Here is a 19,135-nt window from a genome sequence, read left to right as displayed (position 1 = left end):
GATTAAGGAAAGAGCAGTCCCCTTATATATGGAATAATTTCTGTTCGTTCTAAGTTTTGCTCCTTACTTTCAGTTAAAAAACAATGTTTACTGTTTTTCAAATCAAGCCAGGAAATCTTCTCTCCCCGTACAGAAATTTGCCCGGGAAACTTCCCTCCCTAAGAAAAATTTTTCTTGGAAAATAACCGCCTGCAGAAAATACCTTCAAAAAAATTCCGTATATTTCCCAATAACAAATACTAAGTGTGAACAATGGGCAAATTGCGCAACTAGCAGCCTTTTTCTCAGGGACTGTGGGGGGGGGGGTAATGTCATCCTAAAGACATACCTATTGGAGGTTTCAACTATGCTGAATCAAATGGCTATCTAAAAATTTTGATCAGATGACCTTGGGGGGAAAAGTATGTTGGAGGGGGCTAGTTGCCCTGTAATCTCTTTGGCTACTTTGATTTCCGATCAAATGAGCTCTATCTCGTTTTTCTAGGATCACTAGTTTGAAGAGATTACCCCTGGGAAGAAAAAAACAACAACGACAACAAACAAATAAAACACACATTTGTGATATTTCTTCTGTTAAAAAATACAAAATTCCACATTTTTATACATACGGAGTCTGAAACCTCTACAATAGGGTTCTCGGCAATGCTGAATCTGATGATAAAATTTTCATTAGGATCATTTGGCTTTTCGGGGTTTTTCCCCCTTTTCGAAAGTCAGGCAAATTTCCCCGGGCTCTTAGCTTTTGACGGGTAAAATTAAACGTAATGAATTTTATAGATTTGGAATCAGCATAAAAAGCAAATTCTTTTGATGTATCTATCGACATAACTGATCAGCTGATCAATCTCAAGTGTCTTTTCATTTAACTGGCCTGTTCTATTAGCCAGGAGGCTAATTAATCAAGCAGTACTGCTTTATGCAAATCGATCAATACAATTTCGATTAACCCAGGTTCGGAGTGTTTAAAAATAGTTTTGATGTAATTTCATCATTTAAAGACTAAAAAATGAACCGGTGATGAGAATAATCTTTGCAAATCATGAATAACAAATTCTAAAATCCCTACAAAAAGAACTAAAAGATTTTTTCGAAAGTTTTCGATAAACTTGGTGAAATCTTCGATTAAAAAAAACAGCGAATCAAGCGAAAATGTACAATGAAATTTGAATTATACCAAACAATTTCCAAATGTCCCGGATTATAACAGGACCTCTAAATTGTACCAAAACTGGTGAAATTGCACCGCGTTGGCAACGCTGATTAGGAGGTATATTTGTGGAAAACGCTGCTGAGATTAGATGAATGGAAAGGAGATGGGGCTGCTTAAGATGGGAGAGGTGATTCGAGGGTAAGGGGGCAGTGAACAGAACTCGGTTGTATCCGTGTCCAAGGCAACCAAATAGTACACTGGTCCGAACCTTTTCCATTCAAACAGGAGGCGGCCTTATCATTTGGCTTACATTCTCGTACCCTATCAGCAAGCATTGGCTGACAAACAAGGGTGAATCTGAGGTAGAACACGGAAGTCTCCAACCAAAGTTGACACATGGAAAATACCCTAAAATATCGCGTTGACCCTCTGCTATGGATTTGGTGCTATAGACTGGATATCTAGTAGGAAAACTATGGGAAAAGGAACGTCTTGTCTATTCATACCTGAAAATCAGGATTTTCTACAATTTTGTTGGCTTTTTCAATTATCAAGATTTTTGTTGCATAAATTTCCTCTTTTGCTGTTACACCAGATCGCAAAAGGAAACAAGCGATTTTAATTTAATTTTATTTTTACAAACAAGCCCAACCAAACAGTTGTAGCGCCTAATTTATCTGCATCTGCTCATCGAGCCATACAACAATCAAAAGGGTTAAAAATTAAATAATAAAAGAGGTATTTTTTGAATCGGAAGTAAATAAATGGGTCAAATATAACAGAATAGGATAGCCTAATTAGTCTTTCTAAAAAGATGTTTTGTAGGTAAGTAAGTTACCTAATAACTGTTTAATCTTGAATAATTTTATTATCATCCGCATTATTGCATAGCTTAGATTATAGCTTTAGCTTGGATTTGTCTTTTCCTATAGCAAACAGGAAAATTAAAATTTTTAGAGCTCCATATTGATATTTTTTTCGCTCCTTTCCTTCGATTTTTTTCACACACGTTCCTTATTTTCCAACCTGGTGCCCGCTAAGCGTAAAACTACATAACTGCATGTGGAGGTCGGTTTCAATAAAAATTGATTTCCTAGGTTTTCCTGTTTTTCTAAGACGTATATGCAGGGGCGGCTCATGGGGTAAGAGAAGTAAGCGGTTGCGTAGGGCGGCGAGTGACAGGGAGCGCCTTGAGCAAAGGGTGCCCTCTGTGGCAAAGGGTGTCAGAGGCCCACTCTGTGTCGGAGAGAGAGATCGCCGCCGGGTATAATGTGACTTAATCAAGACAAAAACTATAAGATAATTGCAGGGCCTCCAAAACCGAGATATATCACCAAAAGAATGGTGTTTTTTTTGTGTTTTTTTTTTAAATTGCCTCAACTTGCCCCATGTTTACGTAGGGTAATTGCCTCAACTTTACTTAGGGCAAGTGTAATGATAAATCGAATGAAGCACTTCGACAATGCCAAAGACTAAATTTACACTATGTCCCTCTTATCGTGTATGGGTTCTCGTTTGAACCCCGTTCTGATTCCTGTACTAAACGGACTCTTTTATATACTGCTAGTTTGGTTAATGCTAATGAAATAAAATAAAATAGGATGAATATTTAATAGTTTAGAAACCAATTTGGGCTATTTGCACATTAGGGGTGGGGGGTAAAGCATAGCATATATTATTACGTAACCTAACCTAGGTACCCCCCCCCCCTAAACCCCAAAAAACAACAGGTTAAATATCGTATACGCAATGAAAACCACACTATGCATTATATTAACCTCTAGCGGTGTCTTAAATTATCCCGTCAAAAACGGTTTTTTCGTGACTGGTTTCCATTGCAGTATATAAAAGATTCCGTTTAGTACAGGAAAACCATATTATATCCCAGACACAAAATTGATCAGTGACCACATTGCACTCAAGCGGACGGGAGGGGGGGGAGTAGGAAGGGCATAATAATTATGAGGGGGAGTCCATATATGGGCAAAGAATCCATCTAAGTGTATTGATCTAGGACTCGAAGGGGGAAGGATTTCCGAGAAATTGATTAACATAATCGAGGGGAATTATTGATTCACGAAAGGGGAATTAATTTGCTGTTTCTAAGGGGAATTATTGATCCATGAAAGGGGAATTTATTTGTTGTTTCTAAGGGGAATTATTGATTCAAGAAAGAGGAATTTATTTGTTGTTTCTAAGGGGAATTATTGATTCACGGAAGGAGAATTAGAAATGACATCACTTGTTTCCAAGGAATTATACGGGATTCTAAAGAGATAAATTAATGTTCTATTTTTTAAATATGGCTTCTCAGGTCCTTAGACTTAGCGATAAAATTAATATTCTACCGAAGCCATAATAGTGTTGCTAGGAACACCTTAGAGATGAAGAGATTAACGCGGGAAAGGGTTTTCTAGGAATTTCAAATGTGACAGCGCAGGGATGCCAAAACAAAAGGAACACGCAGAAATTACATTTAGGGGATTATTTGGGCAAAGAAGTTTGAACCTTTTTAGATAATGATTCGAGAAAAACAGTTTGAAACTTTTTAGAAGATGATTTTAGAAGATGATTTAGAAGATAATTTTGGGTGAAACTCCGTATTCGTTACAATACACAAGTTCCATTTGAACAGTGTTGTGAGGTCCCCTACCCTAATCCCAAAGGGCCCCCCTACCCCAACCCCAAAGGGTTATACCCCCCCCCCAACCCCAATGGGCCCCCAGGCCCCCAAATGCCCCCCGAGCCCCCAAAGGCCCCCGACCCCCAAATGCCCCCCGAGCCCCCAAAGACCCCCTGGGGACCCCAAAGAGCCCCCGGCACCCCCAGGGGCCCCCCAATTTTTTTGCCCCCCCCCACTTTATAAATACTTTTTTATAAGCGCATTTGAGAAACAGAAGGGCCTCATCCCCCCAATTTTTGGCTCCCCCTCCCACCATTAGTGTTTTGTTGTGCTTTAACATATCACAGTAACATTCTCTTGATTTTTCAATGTTAATTTCGGATTTCTTTCGTGGAAATGCAAGAATTGGAATATTTCAGTAGTGTTTTGTTGTGGTTTACCTTGTCACAATTACATTCTCTTGATTTGTCAAAGTTCATTTTCGATTTCTTTCTTTGAAATGCAAGAGTTGGAATATTTCACTAGTGTTTTGCCGTGGTTTACATTGTCACAATTAGATTCTCTTGATTTTTCAAAGTTCATTTTGGATTTCTTTCGTTGAAATGCAAGAGTTGGAATATTTTAGTAGTGTTTTGTCGTGGTTTACCTTGTCACAGCTACATTCTCATGATTTTTCAAAGTTCATTTTGAATTTATTTCTTTGAAATGCAAGAGTACGAATATTTCAGTAATGTTTGGTCGTGGTTTACCTTGTCACAGTTACATTCTCTTGATTTTTCAAAGTTCATTTTGAATTTCTTTCATTGAAATGCAAGAGTTTTAATATTTCAGTAGTTTTTTGTCGTGGTTTACCTTGTCATACTTACACTCTCTTTATTTTTCAGTATATTTTGGATGTCTTTCATTGAAATGCAAGAGTAGTAATTTTTCAGTCCTGTTTTGTGGTGGATTAAATTGTCACACTTACATTCTCTTGATTTTTCAAAGTTCATGTTGGATTTATTTAATTGAAATGAAAGAGTTGGAATATTTAAGTACTGTTTTGTAGTGATTAACCTTGTCACAGATTACATTCTCTTGATTTTTCAAAGTACATTTTGGATTTTTTTCTTTGAAATGAAAGCGTTGGAATTTTCCAGTAGTGTTTTGTTGTGGTTTACCTTGTCGCACTTACATTCTCTTGATGTTTCAAAGTTCATTTTCGATTTCTTTCATTGAAATGCAAGAGTTGGAATATTTCAGTAGTGTTTTGTCGTGGTTTACATTGTCACAATTAGATTCTCTTGATGTTTCAAAGTTCATTTTGGATTTATTTCGTTGAAATGCTAAAGTTGGAATATTTTAGTAGTGTTTTGTTGTGGTTTACCTTGTCACAGCTACATTCTCATGATTTTTCATAGTTTATTTTGTATTTATTTCTTTGAAATACAAGAGTACGAATATTTCAGTAATGTTTGGTCGTGGTTTACCTTGTCACAGTTACATTCTCTTGATTTTACTAAGTTCATTTTGAATTTCTTTCATTGAAATGCAAGAGTTGTAATATTTTAGTAGTGTTTTGTCATGGTTTACATTGTCATACTTACACTCTATTTATTTTTAAGTCTAGATTTTATTTATTTCATTTAAATTAAAGAGTTGTAATATTTCAGTCCTGTTTTGTCGTGGATTAAATTGTCACACTTACATTCTCTTGATGTTTCAAAGTTCATTTTGGATTTATTTCATTGAAATGCAAGAGTTGGAATATTTCAGTACTGTTTTGTCGTGGTTTACCTTGTCACAGTTACATTCTCTTGATTTTTCAAAGTACATTTTGGATTTCTTTCGTTGAAATGCAAGAGTTGGAATTTTTCAGTTGTGTTTTGTTATGATTTACCTTGTCACAGTTAAATTCTCATGATTTTCCAAAGTTCATTTTGAATTACTTTCGTTGAAATGCAAGAGTTGGAATTCTTCATAAGTTTATTGTCGTCGTTTACCTCGTCACAAAAATAGTCTCTTTATTTATCAAAGTTCATTTGCTATCTCTTTCTTTGAAATGATAGAGTTGAATTATTTCAGTAGTGTTTCGCTATTGTTTACCTTGGCACAACTACATTCTCCTAATTTTTCAAAGTTCATTTCGGATTTCTTTCATGAAATGCAAGATACGGAATATTTCAGTAGGGTTTTTCCGTGGTTTACATTGTCAAAGTTCAATTTTCTTGATTCTTCAACGTTCAATTTGGATTTCTTTCGTTAAAATGCAAGAGTTGGAATATTTCAGTAGTGTTTTGTTGTGGTTTACCATGTCACAGTTACATTCTCTTTATTTTTCAAAGTTCATTTTGTATTTCTTTCATTGAAATGCAAGAGTTGGATTATTTCAGTAGTGATTTATCGTGCCTTACCTTGTCACAGGTACATTCTCTTGATTTTTTCAAGTTCATTTTTGATTTCTTTCGTTAAAATACAAGAGTTGGGTTATTTCAGTAGTGTTTTGTCATCGTTTATCATGTCAGACCTACATTCTGGTAATTTTTGAAAGTTCATTTTGGATTTCTTTCATTGAAATGCAAGAGTTGGAATATTTCAGTAGTGTTTTGTTGTGCTTTACATTGTCACACTTCAATTCTCTTGATTTATCAAAGTTGATTTTGGATTTCTTTCATTGAAATGCAAGAGTTGGAATATTTCAGTAATGTTTTGTATTAGTTTACCTTGTCACACTTACATTCTCTTGATTTTTCAAAGATCATTTTGGATTTCTTTCGTTGAAACGCAAGAGTTGGAATATTTCAGTAGTTTTTTGCTGTTGTTTATCTTGTCAAGGTTACATTCTCTTGATTTTTCAAAGTTCATTTTGGATTTCTTTCATTGAAATGCAAGAGTTGGAATATTTCAATAGTGTTTTCTCGTGGTTTACCTTGTCACTGTTACATTCTCTTGATTTTTCAAAGTTTATTTTGAATTTATTTCTTTGAAATGCAAGAGTTGGAATATTTCAGTAGTGTTTTGTCATGGTTTACCTTGACAAAGTTACATTCTCTTGGTAAATCAATTTCTCGGAAATCCGTCCCCCTTCGAGTCCTAGATCAATACACTTAGATGGATTCTATGCCCATATATGGACTCCCCCTCATAATTATTATGCCCATCCTACTGGGGGGGGGAAATTAATGCAGATACATTTTCTTTTAAAGTAGATAATTGCCAAGATTTTGAACAAGCACGAGAAGTCCCCGGCCCATATAAAAAATTGTCAGTTTTGGCGAAAATTATCCCTACGCTTACGTTTGAACAATACTATTGATGAAGTGAATGAAAGAATTATTCGTGCTGAAGCCAAACATTGGAACCAAGTTCTCAAACGTTTATTATGCATAATATAGTTTTTAGGAGTCCAAGGGTTTGCGTTTCTAGGGAAAAATTATAGTCTTTTGTAGCGTAATAATGGAGTTTTTTAAAGCTTGTAGAACACGTTGCAAAGTTTGATGGCTTTATGGCTGAACATGTAAGAAGGATTACTTCAAAAGAAACAAATATTCACTACTTTACCAAAAATGTATAGAATGAACTTGTTTATTTCCTTTCGAAAAGGATACAAGACCACATTTTAGAGCAGCTACAACATGCAAAATATTATTCTGCATATTAAATTGCACTCCCGGTGTCAGCCACACAGAGCAAAAGATAATGGTGGAAATATTTGTAAAAGTTGCATTAGATAAGGATATGCTCATAGAAGTCTTTTTTAAGCTTTCCTCCTATTGTCTATTTTTGTGGCGAAGACCGCGGATAAGTATTACTAAAAGAGTTGCAAACACGGGAAATCCTTTAAATAACATGAGAGGCCAAGGATATGAAAAGAGAGTATGTTAGAGTTCAGAAGAGGATCTTTGAGTTAAATCCTCGTGCTTTTTACGTACCACGTGGAAACGACTCACTGAGCCTTGTAATTAACCATACTGCCCTGTATATGACTGTTTCAGCACAATTCAAGAAATCTTCAATTTTTTTCAAGTTCTGCTCACCGATGGAGTATTTTCTTAATAACGTTTCGAATCTTACACTAAAACCACTCTATAACAAACGGTGGGAGAGTAGAATCTAGGCCTTGTTACCTTTGAGGTACCATGTTGAAGAAGCATATGATGCCTTATATGAAGCTTCCCAAGACCAGAAACTCGATGCATCTGGTAGGAACCCCGCCTTGGGACTTGCTAAGAAACTACAAAGCTTAAAGTTTCTGTATTGTTCAGTAACATGGCACGAGATCCTACAGAAGACAAGTATGGTAAGTCGTTGCAAAAAGTGACGAATGATTTGCAAAGTTCGACAGATCTAATAAGAGTGTGCAATTATTTGTACTAAGATGAGATCTGATGAAGGGGTAAATAACGGGATCACCGATGCTAAGGAACTTGGAACAAAATCGTTATTATTCCTGAGTTTGAAAAAAGAAATAACAGTTCGTCAAAGGAAAATAAAAAAACAATTTTCTTATGAGGGGGAAGATGAAACTATAAGTTCTGGAGAACATTCATTTAAGGGTAATTTCTTCTTTGTCGTGCTAGATACTGCAATATCCTCACTAAAGGAGAGATTTGAGCTAATGGAAAACCTTAGTGAAAGTTTTAGATTTCTCTACGACATTCAAAGCTTGCAGAATAAAACAGTTCGTGGTAACGAACTGTAAGTAAGGAGTGACCCGGCTCAATGGTAACCGAAACTCTAAAAACCGGAATTTTGGTACCAATAGATACATCAAAAGAATCAGATTTTGATTTTGATTTCAAATATATAAGTTTCATCAAGTTTAATCTTACCCATCAAAAGTAACGCGCCTGAGAAAATTTTGCTGATTTTTGAAAAAAGGGGGAAAGACCTCCTAAAAGTTATAGAACCTTAATGAAAATCACACCCTCATATTCAGCGTATCAGAGAACCCTACTGTAGAGGTTTCAAGCTCCTATCTACAAAAATGTGGAATTTTGCATTTTTTGCCAGAAGAAAGATCACGGGTGCGTGTTTATTTGTTTGTTGTTTTTTTTCTCGTTTTTTTAGGACCCCAGTGGTCCTAGAATATCGTAAGAGGGCTCATTGAAACGGAAATTAAAAGTTCTAGTGCCCTTTTTAAGTGACCAAAAAATGGAGGGCAACTAGGCCCCCTCCCACGCTCATTTTTTCTCAAAGTCACCCAATTAAAATTTTGAGATAGCCATTTTGTTCAGCATAGTCGAAAATCTAATTAATATGTCTTTTACGATGACTTAATCGCCCACTGTTCCCAGGGGATGGGCTGAAAGCTATTGACTTTGCCATTTGCTTGAATTTTTTATTGGTGATTGGGAAGTATACAGACATTTTCAGTACTTTTTTTTTTTGGTGGGGGGGAGGGGGGCGGGTGAAGGGAGTGACTTGGGCTAATCTTCCTGTGGAAGATGTTTATTTGGGGTAAGGGACATTTGTATGAAGGGGGCGCCGGATTTCCAAGTATTATTTAAAAAACGATCAGAAAGTAAATTAAAAAAAACAAGTTTTTTCAACTGAAAGTAAGAAGCAACATTAGAACTTAAAACGAACAGAAACTATTACGTATATGAGGGTGTATTCCTCAAAGTCAATATCTCGCTCTTTAAGCTACAGTTTTTTTTTTACTGCTTTCAAAAGAGCTATCTATTCTAATTAAACGGCCTTTGTGATTCAGGGGGTTTTGCACTGAAATTTTTTTTAACTTTTAACGTAAAAAGCGTGGTATTGACTAAGGGTATAACCCCATCATATACGTAATAACATAAACGTAATAAAAAAAAAACAATAAAAAAAAAACAAGCGATACGGCTCAATAGTAAGCGAAAGTTTTAAAAACGGAACTTTGATGTCAATAAATGTATCAAAAGAATGGGCTTATAATGCTGATTCTAAATATACAAATTTTGTTAAGTTTAGTATTACAAACAGTTCGTGGTAACGAACTGTAAGTAAGGAGCGACCCGGCTCAATGGTAACCGAAACTCTAAAAACCGGAATTTTGGTACCAATAGATACATCAAAAGAATCAGATTTTTAATTTTGATTTCAAATATTTAAGTTTCATCAAGTTTGATCTTACCCAACAAAAGTTACGCGCCTGAAAATTTTTGGCTGATTTTTGAAAAAAGGGGGAAAGACCCCCTAAAAGTTATAGACCCTTAATGAAAATCACACCATCATATTCAGCGTATCAGAGAACCCTACTGTAGAGGTTTCAAGCTCCTATCTACAAAAATGTGGAATTTTGCATTTTTTGCCAGAAGAAAGATCACGGGTGCGTGTTTATTTTTTTTTTTTTTTTTTTTTTGTTTTTTTCCCCAGGGGTAATCGTATTGACCCAGTGGTCCTAGAATATCATAGGAGGGCTCATTGGAACGGAAATTAAAAGTTCTAGTGCCTTTTTTAAGTGACCAAAAAAAATGGAGGGCAACTAGGCCCCCTCCCACGCTCTTTTTTTTCTCTAAGTCACCCTATTAAAATTTTGAGATAGCCATTTTGTTTAGCATAGTCGAAAATCTAATAAATATGTCTTTTACGATGACTTAATCCCCCACAGTTCCCAGGGGAACGGCTGCAAGTTATGAACTTTGCCCATTGCTTGCATATTGTATTGGTTATTGGGAAGTATACAGACATTTTCAGGAAGATTTTTTTTTTGGGGGGGGGGCTTGAAGAGGGGGTTACTCGGGATAATCTTTCCGTGGAGGATGTTTCTTTGGGGTAAGGGACATTTCTATGACGGGGGCGCCGGATTTCCAAGCATTATTTAAAAAAGATCAAAACTTTAATTAAAAAAAAACAAGTTTTTTCATCTGAAAGTAAGAAGCAACATTAGAACTTAAAATGAACAGAAATTATTATGTATATGAGGGGTTTCTCCCCCAAGTCAATACCTCGCTCTTTACGCTACAGTTTTTTTTAGTGCTTTCAAAAGAGCTATCTATTCTAATTAAACGGCCTTCGTGATTCAGGGGTGTGTGAATTTAAAATTTTTTTTAACTTTTAACGTAAAGAGCGTGGTATTGACTAAGGGGAGAACCCCATCATATACGTAATAACATAAACGTAATAAAAAAAACAATAAAAAAAAAACAAGCGATACGGCTCAATAGTAAGCGAAACTTTTAAAAACGGAACTTTGATGTCAATAAATGTATCAAAAGAATGGGCTTATAATGCTGATTCTAAATATACAAATTTTGTTAAGTTTAGTATTACTCATCAAAGGCTACGAGCCTGAGAAAACACCTGATTTTTTAAAGAGGGGGGAAACATCCCCTAAAAGTGAAAATTTTTTAATGAAAATCACTGTCAGATTCAGCGTATCAGAAAACCCTATAACATAGGTTTCAAGCTCATATCTGCAAAAATCTGCAACTTTGTATTTTTTTCCAGAAGAAAAATATACGACCATAGAATTTCGTTACGTAAGCTAATTTGTAAATTACGTCAGAACCAAATTTAGAGACAGCCATTTAGCAAATAAAGCAAAATTTTAGCAAATAGAGTAACATTTTTATGCAAATTTTGTTTACTTATTCAATGACGGCGAGCCAAAATAAAAGCTGCATTAACTAAAAAACGATCAGAAATTAAATAAAAAAAACAAGTCTTTTTAACTGAAAGTAAGGAGCGACATTAAAACTTAAAACGAATAGAAATTATTCTGTATATGAAAGCGGCTGTCCCCTCCTCAATGCCTCGCTCTTTACGCTAAAGTTTGACTCTGTCTCACAACTTTATTTTTTAAAACAATAAAAAACTTTAGCGTAAAGAGCGAGGCGTTGAGGAGCGGACAGCCCCTTTCATATACGGAATAATTTCTGTTCGTTTTAAGTTTTAATGTCGCTCCTTACTTTCAGTTTAAAAAACTTGTTTTGTTTTTTTATTTAATTTCACGGATAAAGAAGAAAGCCTGTAAACATCTTCAAATCGCTTTGAGTTAAGGAGAAAACTGCGATGGGAACGTTGACGAGTTGTTTGAGGAGATACTAATTTTCAAATGCTGCCCTCTAAGAGAACCCCAGCTCAAGCTTTGTCTTTAATAACAGAATATGGTTATATGGACACATTCCCAAATGTTTTTATTGCACTGATAATTTATATCCATGGCCATTGAAAATGACGTGCTAAGTGAATTCAATACGGACCGACTGCTCACTGACTTTTCAAACAATGAAAGCTAGAAAAATTTGTTTTTCATTATAAAAAGTTGTGTGTTGAATTGTTTTATAAACAGTATGTTCAACTAATAAGTTGCGAATCATATTTTAACTCCTCATTTTTAATACATCACCTTGTTGTTTATAGACATATTGCATTTTAATATTTATGCTACAATTATACCACACAATAAAAGTTTATTTATTTTTACATTTTTTACTAGAACACCCTGCACACCTTACTTTAAGGGCATATAATTATATTTTGGTCTACCAGAGGGGTGGGGGGGGCGAAGAATACTCCGCTTACCCCCCAAAAAATGTCTAGGGTATACGCGTATATGGTTGCGAAAGTTTCCAATTAACCAATTTAAAGAATCAGATTTCATTTTTAGCTTCCTTAGTACTTTAACACTGATCTTTGGGTCAACACTTGGGGAACATATAGGCTAACCTCACAGCTGCAATCCCTCTTATAACCCCTTGTTATCCCCATTTCCCAGCAAAAGTATAAGAAGTGAATAAGAATAACAAAAGAATAATATGTTCCAAGTCCTCATATTCATTCCTCATCAGTCCGTATATTCATTCGTGGTATCAAATTTTAGGCTTTTTGGAGTTTGGATTTAAAAGAGCGTTAGATTTAATGGGTGTATTTTTATCTAAACTGTTTTTTTAGCATTCCTTTTTTTTAGAAAATTGCAGTCTTCTACTTCATAAAAAATGAACCAAATACCTGCTTAATCAGAGTTTTTATTGGCTGTTAATGAATTTGGTTATTGTACTTGAATAAAATATTGCATCGAAAACACTTTCAAACTCTTGTTTTAGCTATCATACAAAATTACAAAAACGTCAGATACAAACTTTCCTTTTGGATATGAAAATATAAGGTGGGAACAGTGAGCGACACAAATTGTTGTGAGCAGCGATTTCTTAAGTTACTAATCAAAGATGGTTGCGGCTATCAAAGAGGTCCACCATGAATTTAATTTTTGATTTGGGTGGCATCCCTGATCCTAAGCTCATAGTGAGGTGCTAGGAGAATTCAAACAATTTTGGCAAATCATTTTCTAAATATATTATTAAAATCGTGAGTGCAAAAGATTTTCTAAAGTCCAGTTTAACAGCAATCATCCAGATTTCAACTTAAGACACAACAAGTTTTAAAAATAACAAGTGATCGACGGCCATGCAATGATTCTAGTTTTTACTGCCCTTGCTGTAGCACTTAAAAAGAACCGATTTCACCAGTCCGTTATTTCCATGTACATCCCTCAACATTTTCCGACTTTTCTGGGGGTTTTTTCAGGCTTCGTTAATTGCTTGATATTAAATTGTTTCTCTATCTATTCATCAATCTCGATTGTTGACCAGTGCAATAAAAAGAAAGATCACACGACAAGAGAACATAGCCTATTACTCATCCCGCTTTAAGCTTACATCGATGGCTTAACGGTTACATATACTCCAGCAGATGCTGGCACCCTGCTAACTGAACAGCCAGTGCTTATGGCTCAACTTCAAATCTAAACTATTCTAGTAGCCGGTATTTTCACTTCGAAGGAATCACCCCTTTTCACGAGATTTCTAGGCCTTACGCGGTTAGTTGACACATCTGGAGTACGTTTCTGCTTTTTGTAGTTTGGATTGAGCCACAGTATATAAATTATATATAAACTATTTCTTTATAATGTGGATTGAGTATTCGGAATTCCTGAGACTAAAAAAAAGTTCCCTCTCAATCTCGTGATGTCAAGCAATCTCCCAAATGAAGGCAAGGCTCAGCTTTGAAGGCTTTATTTTTTAATTTTTAAATAAAGATGTTGAAGATTATCCGAAGATGTTTTTTTAATGAGCTGAAGAATTCCATGCATCTCAAACTGAAATATTACTCAATATTACCCCGTCAAAAACGTTTGATCACCTTTCACCTCAACAGAGTTTTTCGCTTTTTGTAATGGCATCTGAAATACGCAAAATGGGCTGTGGCGGATCCAGGGGAGGAGCGAGGGTAGGGGTAATTAAACTTGCTCCTAACGCAAGTTTATCGGATCAACCTATTTTGCCCCCCCCCCCTAAAAAAAACCCTGGATCCGCCCTTGAAGATGGGTCAGGGCCTTCGTGAGGGGATTTGTTTTAAGTAAAAAGTGATTTCAATGAATTTTTCAGACTAGCTGATGAGATTGGGAGAAAAGAGATTAGGGGATGCTGCAAGCACCTCTGTTCTCGTATCGGTTGGAAAGACCTCACATGTAATTGCTTTAGAATATTTATTGTTGTTTCTAATTATGGAAACAATACTTTTGGCACCTATAAATTTTGAAAATTGGAAATTTCAACTGTTGAAATTCTATTTTCCACATTTTGAGGAGGGATTTAAACCCCGCATACCCTCCTTTTGCCTATGTCAATTCTTAAAAACCAAATTTCTAAAAAAAAAACACAATACGATGGTCTTTCGGACCGACCTTAGAGGGAGTCTCCGCTTATCTCGACTAGGGTATGATGGAAATACTAAAATAGAATACAATAATAAAAGAAATATTGTCAAATACAAACCTGTTTTTGCTATACAGTCTGACAAAAGATTTAAAATACACAGATATAAATTTGGTCGCTCCCTCGGTGCAAGAAAGTCCTCTTGCAAAAAATTAATTTCGAATAATTGCAAGATTCACAACACTTTAAACACAATTATATAATTTATTAACTATATCTGTCCTCTTTAGAAAGTTTTTTGGAACTAGTTCTGTCTAGTTTCCAGAATTCTCCTCGGCTTCGGTTTCTGATGCAACTTTCGTAATTTAGAACACCCTTATCTGTGATTGGCTAGAGCTGCTAATGACGCCGCGTATGGCCAATGAAAAATCAATAGTATACCGGTCTTTGGGGTTTTTCCAAAAATTAATGGTTATTTTTTAAAAACTTGATCTCTTAACTTTTTACCTGACTAGACGATAGATGCTCATGGCATTTATAATACATGCCAAAAATAAAGCATTGTAATTTACAGCTTCAAACAATCGAAGCTCTTTTCAAGTATTTCCACTATGAAATTCACCATCATGATGACACAGTTGTTTTTTAGATGGTAATAAAATTTCCTATATCCATTTTTTATATAACTTTTATAAGTGAGAGACTATGAAGTTTTGTGACAGGTGAATCAGTTAGGTGGGGAGGCAACTATCCCCTTAGATTTTAATATTCCCCTAGATTGTGAAAATACCCTTTCTTGGTATTTTCATTGAAAAACAATCGAAAAAAATGCTCCCTCCTTTAATTTCGGAAAATAACTTTTTTTGTATTTTCATTAAAAAAAAAAAAATCACTTTACCCTACCCTTCATTTTTGTGAATCGGACCTCCTGGATGTGGGCTGAGAAACAGTTCCGGGTCAATGAGAATATGAATATGGATTTTTTTTTTTTCTGATAATGTTTCGATGCATATATCTCCTACACTCAAACATTTCTAACCTAGCTTTTTGTTAAAAGAAAAGAGTTTAGGATTGCCTTCCTTGGAAGTTATTCGAAATTTGACTTATGATTTTTTGCCCCAAGAATTTTGACTTCTGTCCCTAATGCTTTCAGAACGATTGCTCAAGCACAGGGGCAATCGGAATGGGACATTTTTTTGCAGTACCCTAAGAATGGAAGCGCTTATTTATGTGCATTTGCATTAAAAAAGTAAACAAAATCAGTTCAAATGTTTTAAAAATCAATCGGGAAATAAATAATGGCAACTAACCATTAATTACATTTGTTGAATTCATGAATGCTTTCAGTAGCCTATATCACTATAAAACATTACTGTAAAGACCATTGGTTAAAGAGGAACATCCCTCCCAAATACGGCATAATTTCTGCTCCCTTTAATTTTTTGTCGTTCTTATAAAGGTCCATAAATTATGGCTTTGAGAATGACAACTCCCCCCTCCCTACAGGTCTCAGGGCAAGGGTTGTAAGTTATGCCCTAGGGGCATACAAGGTTCCTATAGAAAGCGTTGTCGTAAAAACCTCAAAAAGGTTCATTTGATTGGAAATTGAGAGGACTGGTGCTCTTTTTATCAGTCAAAAAAGATCAGAGGGCAAATGCCCCCCCCCCGCCCATCCTTTCCCCGAACACTTCCGGTCAACATTTTGAGATAGCCATTTTGTTCAACGTAATTAAAAGGTCCGCAAATTATGTCTTTGAGGATGACAACCCCCCACAGCCCTCAGAGCAAGGATTTTAAGTTATGCCCTGGGGCATATAAGGTTTTTATAGAAAGCGTGGTCATATAAACATCGGAGGGGGACTCATTGGATTGGTAATCAGAAGTTCTATCGCCCTTTTAAAGTGTCAAAGTGATCAGAGGGCAACATCCCCCCCCCCACATACACACACAAACACGTCGTATCTTCCCGAAATGGGTGGTAAATTATGTCCCGAGGGCATTTAAGGTTATTATGGAAGGGATGGTTGTAAAAACTTTAGAGGAGGCTCATTTGGTTGAAAATTGAAAGTTCTAGTTCCATTTTAAGAGCCAAAAGTGATGGTGGGTAGCTAGTCTCCTCTCCCCGACTGCCCTTCTTTTCACCAAACGAATCTTATTGAAATTGTGAGATAACTATTTTGCTCAAAACAGTCTTAAGAACATATAACAATACCTCTAGGGTTGAAAAAAACCCTCAGTGCCCTTGGGAGAAGGCTGTATGTCATGTCCTTGGGGCATATAAGATTTTCATGGAATGGGTGGTCGTATAAACGTTAGATGGGGCTCATTTCATTTGAAATTGGAAGTTATGGTGCCCCTTTTAAGAGTCAAAAGCGATTTGAGAGTAACCACCCCCCCCCCACGCTCCTCATTTCCCCAAAGATACCGAATCAAAACTTGGAGATAACAATTTTGTTCATTGCAGTGGAAAGGTCCGGAAATTATGTCTTTGAGGAAGACACCCTAATCCCCAGAGCTCTCAGGGCAAGGGTCGTAAGTTATGCCCTGGGGGTATATAAGGCTTTTATAGAAAGGGTGGTCGTACATACTTTGGAGGGGACTCATTGGATTGGTAATCAGAATTTTTAGTGACTTTTTTAAGAGTTAAAGTAATTAGAGGGCCGCTACCCCCCCCCCAAACGTCGTGTTTTCCAAAATGCATCCAATATTTTGAGACTTTTATTTTATTCTAAATCGTCTAAAGATCATATTAGAAGGCTTTGGGATATGTACAAACCACCAGAGTCAAGGGCGAGGGTTGTAAGTTATGCCGCGGGGGTATTTAAGGTTTTTATGGAAGAGATGGTTGTTCAACTTTAGAAGATGCTCATTTGGTTGAAAATTGGAAGATCCAGTTCTCTTTGAAAAGTCAAAAGTGATAGAGGGCATTTAGCCCCCTCCCCTCCCAGACAACTCTTCTTTTTATCAAACGCATCTCATTGAAACTATGATATAGCGATTTTGTTCAAAATAGTCCAAAGAGCATATAATAATTCCTCTAGGGTTAACACAACCCCCCCCCCCCGAGTGCCGTGGGGATAGGGTTGTAAGTTGTGCTATGAGGGTATGTAAGGACTGAAGTTTAAAATGGTCGTATAAACTTCAGATGGAGCTCATTTGGTTTGAAATGGGAATTTATAGTGGCCCTTTTAAGAGTAAAAGTGATTGAGAGCAAACAGCCCTCCCCCCCGCCACGACCATCCTTTTTCTTAACACCTCCAATCAAAATTTAGAGATAACAATTTTGTTCATCGTCTGTGAAGGGTCCGGAAATTATGTCTGGGAGGAGTAAACCCCCCGCCCCCCTCCCTACAGCTCTCAGGGCAAAGGTTGTATGCCCGGGGGCATATAAGGTTCTTATAAAATGGGTGGTCGTATATGCTTTGAAGGGCACTGATTGAATTGGTAATCAGAAGTTTTGGTGCTCTTTTTAAGAGTCAAAGTTATCAAAGTGCAGCTACCCCCCCCCCCACACATACACAAACACACGTCATGTTTTGCCGAAATGAATCCAATACAAATTTTGAGATGGTCCTTTTATTCAAAATAGTCCAAAAATCATATAATAAGGTTTTTGGGGTTGATGCAAACAACCTGAGCCTGAGGGCAAGAGTTGTAAGTTATGCCCCTTTGGCATTTAAGCTTTTATGGAAGGGATGGTTGTAAATAAATTTTAGAGGTGGCTCATTTGGTTGAATGAAAAGTTTTAGTTCCCTTCTAAGCGTCAAAAGTTTTTTTTAACTGAAAGTAAGGAGCGACATTAAAACTTAAAACGAACAGAAATTATTCCGTATATGAAAGGTGCTGTTCCCTTCTCAACACCTCGCTCTTTACGCTAAAATTTTTTATCGTTTTAAAAAATAAAGTTGTGAGACAGAGTCAAACTAAACTTGACTAAACTTGATGAAACTTATATATTTGAAATCAGCATAAAAATCTGATTCTTTTATCTATTGGTATCAAAATTCCGTTTTTAGAGTTTCGGTTATTATTGAGTCGGGTCGCTCCTTGCTTACAGTTCGTTACCACGAACTGTTTGATAATACGCTATTAGTTCAACTACTTTTCCTGCTATGATACTGGTACTATTAAGGCTACTCGCTTAAAGGTGAAAATTTGACAGAATATTGAAGGGAATTTGAACTAAATCAAAATACACTGCGCGTGCAGATTGTCAAAAGGGTTTGGAACTTTTGGAGAATATTTAAAGGGTATTTAGTATTATACCTTATAGTATTATACTTATAATTAGTATACCTTATAGTAGTATTATACCTTATATATTATGTTACATATACATGTCACTACTAACACTAATACCACTGCTACTTTGACTAACACTACTAATGCTACTAAACTACTCCAACTATCACCTCAATCGCAACAACTTGTAAGGCTTAGAGTATTATGGTGAAAAAGGCGTCAAAAGGGTGTCAAAAGCGCACATAAATAATAATTTTGGGACGACTTAACGTGTCAAGGTGAAACTTCCGGGGCATCATGAAAGCGATGTTCAACTGACCAAAAGGCAAAATGCACACGCTACTACCGCTATTAATACTGCTGCTACCACTAATACAACACTAACACTGTAACTACTTCTAATATCACCGAAGCTAATGTGATAATAGTACTATTAAGGCTAAGTCTATGAAGATAAAATTTGAGAAAATATTGATGGCAAATTGGAACTAGCAAAAG

General features: G+C 36.0%; 1 protein-coding gene across 1 annotated transcript in view; it reads right to left on the bottom strand.

Moving 5' to 3' along the window:
* LOC148948578 (uncharacterized) overlaps window positions 1-14,688 on the bottom strand; it is a 48,244-nt gene extending 33,556 nt beyond the window's left edge. The window contains exon 1 of the mRNA XM_089093995.1: window positions 14,516-14,688. The gene's annotated coding sequence lies outside the window, so the exon portion shown is untranslated. The remainder of the gene's footprint in view (window positions 1-14,515) is intronic.
* Between the last annotated feature and the right edge of the window lie 4,447 nt (window positions 14,689-19,135).

This window comes from Artemia sp. Qi Xiang Cuo, chromosome 9 (assembly GCF_049724085.1).
Source record: "Artemia sp. Qi Xiang Cuo chromosome 9, ASM4972408v1, whole genome shotgun sequence".
NCBI classification, from domain to species: Eukaryota; Metazoa; Arthropoda; class Branchiopoda; order Anostraca; family Artemiidae; genus Artemia; species Artemia sp. Qi Xiang Cuo.
Note: the sequence above shows the minus strand (reverse complement) of the source record. Positions and strands in the feature narration are given on the sequence as shown.